We start from the raw sequence: 7363 nt of genomic DNA, 5'->3' as shown, positions 1-7363 counted from the left end.
TCCTCTCTCTTAAAAAAAAAAAAAAAAAAGATGGTCTCACTAAGTTTTCCAGGTGGTTCTCAAACTTGTGATCCTCCTGCCCTAGTCTTTTTGTTTTTATGTTGTTGGGTTTTTTTTTGTTTTGTTTTTTTTTTTAGTTATTGATGGACATTTTATTTATTTATTTATTTATTTATTTATGGTGCTAAGAATCGAACCCAGTGCATCACACATGTCAGGCAAGCACTCTACCACTGAACCACACCCCAGCCCCCATGCCCCAGTCTTCTGAGTAGCTGGAATTACAAGCATGTGCCACTATGCCCAACTAATCCCTATTGAAATTGTGTGTGTGTGTGTGTGTGTGTGTGTGTGTGTGTGTTGGGGGGTTTACTGGGGACTGAGCTACATCCCCGCCCATTTTATTTTTTACTTTGAGACAGGGTTGCTCAGGGCCTTGCTAAATTGCTAAGGCTGACCTTGAACTTCCAGTCCTCCTGCCTCAGCCTCCCGCGTTGCTGGATTTAGAAGTGTATGGAACCGCACCCAGATCCTATCAATACTCTAATGTTCTTTTTTGAAAAAATGGAAAACATATCCCAAAATTCATATGGAACTGCAAGGGGCCCTGAATAGCAAAATATTTAAAAAGAACACAGAAGACTTAAACCTACTATAAACAGGTTTATTTATTATTTATTCCATGGGTTTATTTCTGAACTCTGAATTCTCTTCCATTTGTTTACAAAACAGTGTGGTACTGGCATAAAAACAGACATATAGACAAATGGAAGAGAATTCAGAGTTCAGAAATAAACCCATGGAATTGATTTTTGAAAAGGTGCCAATACCTCAATGAGAGAAAGAACAGTTTCTTCAAGGAATGGGGGCTCTGAATATTTAAACGTAAAAGTATGTAGTTGGACCCTTACCTAACAACATGTACAAAAATTAATTCATAATGGATCAACAGTAGGAATGTGAACTGGTATAGTAAATGTAGATAACAGTATGACTATTCCCAAAAAATGAAAAAATAATAAGTGTCGATGAAAATGTTGGGAAATCTAACCCTTGTCCATGGTTGGCAGTTTCTCACAAAGTTAAACATAGAATTAACATGACCCACCAATTTCACTTCTAGGTATGTACCCAAAAGAACTGAAATCAGGGACTCAAACAAACACTTATACTCATCTATTTACAGTAGCATTATACATAATACCCAAAAGGTGGAAACAACCCAATTGTCCATAAACAAGAATAGATAAACAATTCAGTATTCACATACAATGGAATAACACTGAGCCATAAAAAGGAATACAGTACTGATATATGATGCATCATAGAACCTTGAAAACATTATACTAAGCTGGGCACGATGACATGCACCTGTAATCCCAGTGGCTCAGGAGGCTCAGGCAGGGGGATGGCAAATTCAAAGCCAGCCTCAGCAACTTAAGCAAGGCCCTAAGCAACTTAGCAAGAATTTGCTCAAAATTAAAAATGAAATGACTTGCATGCACAAGGCCCTGGGTTCAATCCCCAGCACCACATACACAAAATAAATAAATAAAATAAAATGAGCTGGGGATGTGGCTCAGGGGTTAAGTACCTCTGGGTGCAATTCCTGAAAGAAAGAAGAAAGAAAGAGGGAGGGAGGGAGGGAAAAGAAAACATTATACTAAGAAGCCAAATATAGAAGATCACATATTTTATAATTCCATTTATATGAAATATCCAGAATAGGCAAATTCATAGAGATAGAAAGTAGACTGGTGGTTGGAGAGCTAGGGGGAAATGATGAGTGATTGCTTAACGGAAACAGGGTTTCCCTTCAGCGTAATGAAAATGTTTGGAACTAGATAGAGGTGATGGTTGCACAATAATGTGTTAAATGCCATTAAAATTTTCACTTAAAAAATGGTTAATTTTATGTTCTGTGAATTTCACCACAATAAAAATGTTCCAACACATGGAACTGACTATATTATTTAGGCATATATTCAGATGGAACAAAACTATGAAGGAAATCATGGTGATACACTGGGTGCTGTGGCAAACACTTATAATCCCAACTGCATGGGAGGCTGAGGCAGGAGGATCCCAAGTCAAGGCCAGGTTGGGGAACTTAGTGAGACTCTGTCTCAAAATAAACACATTTTGAAAAGGACTGGGGATGTGGCTTAGTGGCAAAGTGCCTCTGGGTTGAATCCTTAATACTTAGTAATAATAATAAGTTTCAATGTATACTCTGGAGGCTCTTTGCTGCCCTTGGAAAGTCTTGCTTCTCCCATTCTGTGAACATCCCAGCCCATTTCTCAGCCCCGATAACAGTACTACAAGGGCATACCTGTCATCAGTCTGACTGTGATCTGCCTATCATTTTCCCAACTACTTTCTTCTTGCCCTTGCTCCACCCATGCAGGGGTTCTTGATCACCTATCCCCAGCATAGGCCCCAATCAAACACAGATCATCACTCATAAATTGTTCCTTCCTAGGAAACATTTCTACATACCAACATATATGTATATACATGTATATATACATTGTGTGTGTGTATACACACACACACACACACACACACACATACCCACATCCTAGGCTTTTGTCAGTAGGAGCTGCCACTCCTTACAAACGTGGTAGGTAACCAGAGGTACCCTGTGGACTGTCCTCCCATGAGGTAGCCCTTGGTTATCCTGGAGAACAAGAACTTAAGGATATCTTCTCAATCTGAGTAGGTATAGCCCAGCCCAGCCAGGGACCTGATGCTGTGCAGTGAGATTTGTGGGCATGTGAAGGAGCTGTGAAATATGGAGTAGTATGAGGTGGAAAGAGCATAATCCCAAGAAGGGAGGCAACCAGAAACCAAGGGTAAGAATTGACTGCAAGTAGATGAGGGACCTGGAGGCCCTGCCTGGAGTGGAGCAAGTGAGGAGGACCCCAGGAGGCAGGAATGGACAGACAGGATGCTCAGCCCATTAGGCCCCCTCAGAGCAGTTAAGCCCATAGATCCTAACTTACTTGACTTCTGGGACAAGATGTGGAGTGAATGAGGAGAGGATTGTCACTCTTTTACCATGTAGTTCCAGGTAAGCCTCTTCTCTATTGGCCTGTGTCCCCAGCTATAACATGGGAACTTGGACAAAAGGATTTGGAAGGCTTTTCATCAGACATTCTGTGATTCCAAGTAGCTTGTTTCTTGGAATACAAGGTTTCCTGCCCTAGGCTATGACCTATGTGGAGGGGACCCTAATTCCTCTGTCTCTCCTTAAGCCCTAAAGTTGCAGGGGAACCTTGAAATAAATGAAACTGTTAATGAAAGGACCAGGCATGGAATGTATATTCCCAGTGGTGGATGGGATGGGGTGGTAGAAAGTTTTAGAGGAATAGGTACACAGTAAGGCCAATGAATTCCATGAACATGAGTCCTCTTCTGCTCTTTCTTTCCTAGAAATTAGTTCCTCAGTCATACACCAAGCTGTACAGACCGCTATGAAAAGGACAAGGTTTGCCATGAGTCCAGGAATGGTGGTTCTGGCAGAAGAACCAAGGACAGGAAAAGCAAATCCACATTTGGAATAAGTGTCTGTTCCAGAGACCACAAAGAGGGCCAATGTTATGAAACTGCCACCAGGTGGCAGACTGGCCCCCAGAGAAGGGGGCCACACTGAGGTCCAATTTGTACAAAAAGGGTCTTTGAGGAAGGAAGTGCCTGACTCACAGAATCACACCACCCATGGTAGCTTCAGGCCCACTGGCAATAAGAGAAGGCTAGGCTGGGTGAGGGTGATATTTTTATTACTTGGAAATTCCTGGAGGTCCCTTGCCCTTGTAGGCATGAACCCCAAAATGTGAAACAAATTGTCTTAGAAAAATCTTAGACTGTGCTGGGTGTGGTGGTGCTACCTGTAATCCCAGTGGCTCAGGAAGCTGAGGCAGGAAGATTGCAAGTTCAAAGCCAGCCTCAGCAACTTAGTGAGGCCCTAAGCAACTTAGCAAGACCCCTGTCTCAAAAAGTTAAAAAATGGGCTGGAGATGTAGCTCAGTTGTTAAGCACCACTGAGTTCAATCCTTGATAACAACAACAAAAAAAAAAAAAAAAGGAAGAAAAAAATCTTAGATTGTTCCTTGGTTGTCCAGTTATCTCCTTCTACTCACCCTGATGTCCAAGGAGCGTTAGTAACTCACTTTTTTTTTTCTTTTTTTATTACCAGGGACTGAACTCAGGGACTCTTAACCACTGAACCACATCCATCCCCCACCGTTTTTTGTATTTTATTTAGAGACAGGACCTCACTGAACTGCTTAGGGCCTCTCTAAATTGCTAAGGCTGGCTTTGAACTTGCAATCCTCCTGCCTCAGCCTCCCAAGCTGCTGGGATTACAGGTATGCACCACTGCCCCGGCTAGTAACTCACCCTTGATCACACAGGGTAGATGTAGAACAACAGCTGCCAACTGTGGTAAGGGACAAGAGGGGACACCTGCTCCTTTCCTCAGACCAGTCCTCCAGGTGAGTGTCCAGCAGTACCCACAAATGGCTTCCTAGGTTCCAGGTGTCGGGCATAGAGCAGTGACCATGACTGACAATGGCTCTTGCCTTTGAGAACAGAGAGTTAACCTTAATGACATACACCACTAAGTGCCATAAGAAGGGGATAGATAAAACAGCTTTAGAAAGGGTTTGGGGGCTGGGGGCTATCTCAGCTCAGTTCCAGGAGCAGGAAGGCCTGAGAGGTGGCATGTGGGCTGATGTCTGAATGGCTAGAATTTCTGGAGGAAGAAACAGGAAGTACACCATAGAAAACAGCCAATACATTCCCTAGATTCCAGCTCCTTTTTGTAAAAACCTCATTTGATCTCATCCCAGCCATTTTCTGGGTAGGAAACTGAGGCACTGAGGTCAGGTAACTTTTCAAGGTTGGGAATGAGGACTTGGACGCAGGTCATCTAGCTCCAGAATCCGTAGGCTCACCCTCATGCCACTCTGTTTCTCTGGTGTGGAAAAAACAAACCTGCTGATGGAATCTAGACTCCATCTTAGATGCAGGGGGTAAAAGTAGAAATGGTGGCCCACCCTCCCCATGGGGAGTCTCCAGACTCCTGCCAGTTAGTGCCAGAGCTGGAGTGGGGTCTCCAACCCCCTTCCCACTCTCTTGTCCCCTGAGGTGGGGGTGGAGTCCTGAGATCCCAGCTCCCTGCCCCCAGCCTTTTGGTTCACAGCTAACTGGGCCACCTTATTCTAAAGGGATTTGACTCTCCGAGACAACTGGAGACTGGTGAGAAAGAGATTAGGGATTAGACAATGATACCCAGGAAGGTAAGGGACTTAATCAGGGGTTTGGGTGTGGAAAGCAAGGCTGGGAGAGGATTTGTGTTTTCACAAATCCTGGGTGGACTGCGGAAGTGAGAAGGAAGTGGATCTCCCAGGGAGGAGTGGTGAAGGTTCAGTTTCTCAACTCTCTTGTGCCTTCATAAACAACCCATGATTGTAAAGATAATAATCCCTCCCCCCATGCATCTACCACTTTTCCATCCATTATGTTGCTTGGAATTCTCATAGTCCCCCTCAGGGAGAGAGGTAAGGATTAGTTTTCTCCCCAGGTTACAGGCACCCAGAGAAGGCAGGTGACCTGAGACAGCTACAGTTCCACATGGCGGGGCTGGGAGGAGGGGAGGAGGCTCCAGTTGAGTCTGGGCCTTTCTGCCTGGCTGCTCCGAAAGCACAAGAGCTTTCCAGAAAGTTCCCCTGCCCTGGCCCCATGGAAGTAGAGTGTTCCACAAATATTTGTTGAAGAGTTTAAAAGACCGTTCTTTTTCACTCTCACTGTGCCAATCTGTGTGCCACCCGCTCTCACACTGGCATCACCTGATTTGAGGTCACAGCATGGAGGAGGGGGCTTTGATCTTAAGGCCAATGCCCTCCTTTTAGTGAGGAGGATACAAAGGCCCAGAGGACACAGAGAAGCAGCTCAAAGGGGACCTCACACAGAAGCAGTAGAAGGCTATTCAGCAACCAAGTACACATGTTGGTTGCTGAATAGTCACTGCAGAACATTAATTTCAGGAACAGTGCTAGGAGCTGTCTCCCCAAAGAATCAAAACTTCAGGCTCCTAACTTCCAAAACTTGTACTCTAACCTCCACGTTCCTCCTAAATCTCTATACTCCAACAGCCTCTTTTCAGTTGTTCACACATTCCATGCTCCCCCACCCACAGTCCCAGCAAGGTATACTCTGGACCACATACCCTATTAGGGAAGCTTCTTACCTCTAGCCTGCCTGACCCAGGAGGCCAGGTTCTTCCTGTTGGGCCAGGCTGTCCCTTGATGGTCACCTCCACAATATAAAGGAGTCTGAGTCAAAGTGAGGAGAGAGGGATTTCTGGATGGCAGAGGTCATTGGGTAGTTCAGGAAATTCCTACAAGCAGCAGAGCCTTGAGGAATGAGGAGGACAACATAGGAGGAATAGGACGGAACAAGAATTCTGACAAAGGAGGGCAAAGGTATGTTTGAGGGACAGCAGGGGAGCTTCTTTGACCAAAATTAAATTGTGTGGAAGGGATGCTGGGAAGAGATGGGAATAGGCCTTGAACACAAGTCCTTGGGACTAGGATGACTTCTGAAGGAACTGGGGACCCACTGAAGATTCTTGATCGGGGGAAGCAGAGAGGGAGAACTCTAGGGCAGGGGTTGGGGAATCGAGAAAAGCTGAGGGTAAAAGAGTCTCTTCTCACTTGGAGCCAGGTTATTTATCTAGGATTGATATTATCAGCTTAACTAACCTTTTTCACAGTGGGCCAGACATAGGTAAGTCTTAGTGGAAGAAGGAGAAATGGACAGCCACAGAACCTGAGAGGGGCAGATTGGAGGGAGAATTCTTTACTTAGGTTTTTATCTTGTTTAAGTGAGAAGCTAGATTTATTTGTAAGTGCATTGTGACCTATAAAGCAATGGCCTAATATAAGGGGCTGTTCTGCTGTTTTTCCTTGAGTGTGCCCTACCCTGTAAAGAACATCCTGCCCCTGGAAGGGTCTTAAATAAAGATCCTAACCATATATCCAGTAAGGAAAGCAGCTCTGCCCTGCCCCAAGCCAGAGGCCTACAACCTCTAATTAGGGCAGGGCTGCTGGAACCTCCTGAAGACTCTTGGCAGAGGTGGGACCAGGGACCTTCCAGCTTCTTCTGTGCCCCACAGCAGTTCTCTATGGTAGAGGCCACACCAGGGGCAAAGTCCTTCCAAGTGTCTTTTAAAGGGTCTGCTGCAGCCTGCCTCTGCCTTCTACTGCTTTTATGTGAGGAGATATAAGGGGAGCATTCTACTTTCCATTTTCCTAAGCCTTGAGGGTTTTTTTAAAATTTTAATTTTAATTTATTGTTT

The sequence above is a fragment of the Spermophilus citellus genome (genome assembly GCF_964194105.1).
Source record: "Spermophilus citellus genome assembly, chromosome: 3".
Classification (NCBI taxonomy): Eukaryota; Metazoa; Chordata; class Mammalia; order Rodentia; family Sciuridae; genus Spermophilus; species Spermophilus citellus.
Note: the sequence above shows the minus strand (reverse complement) of the source record.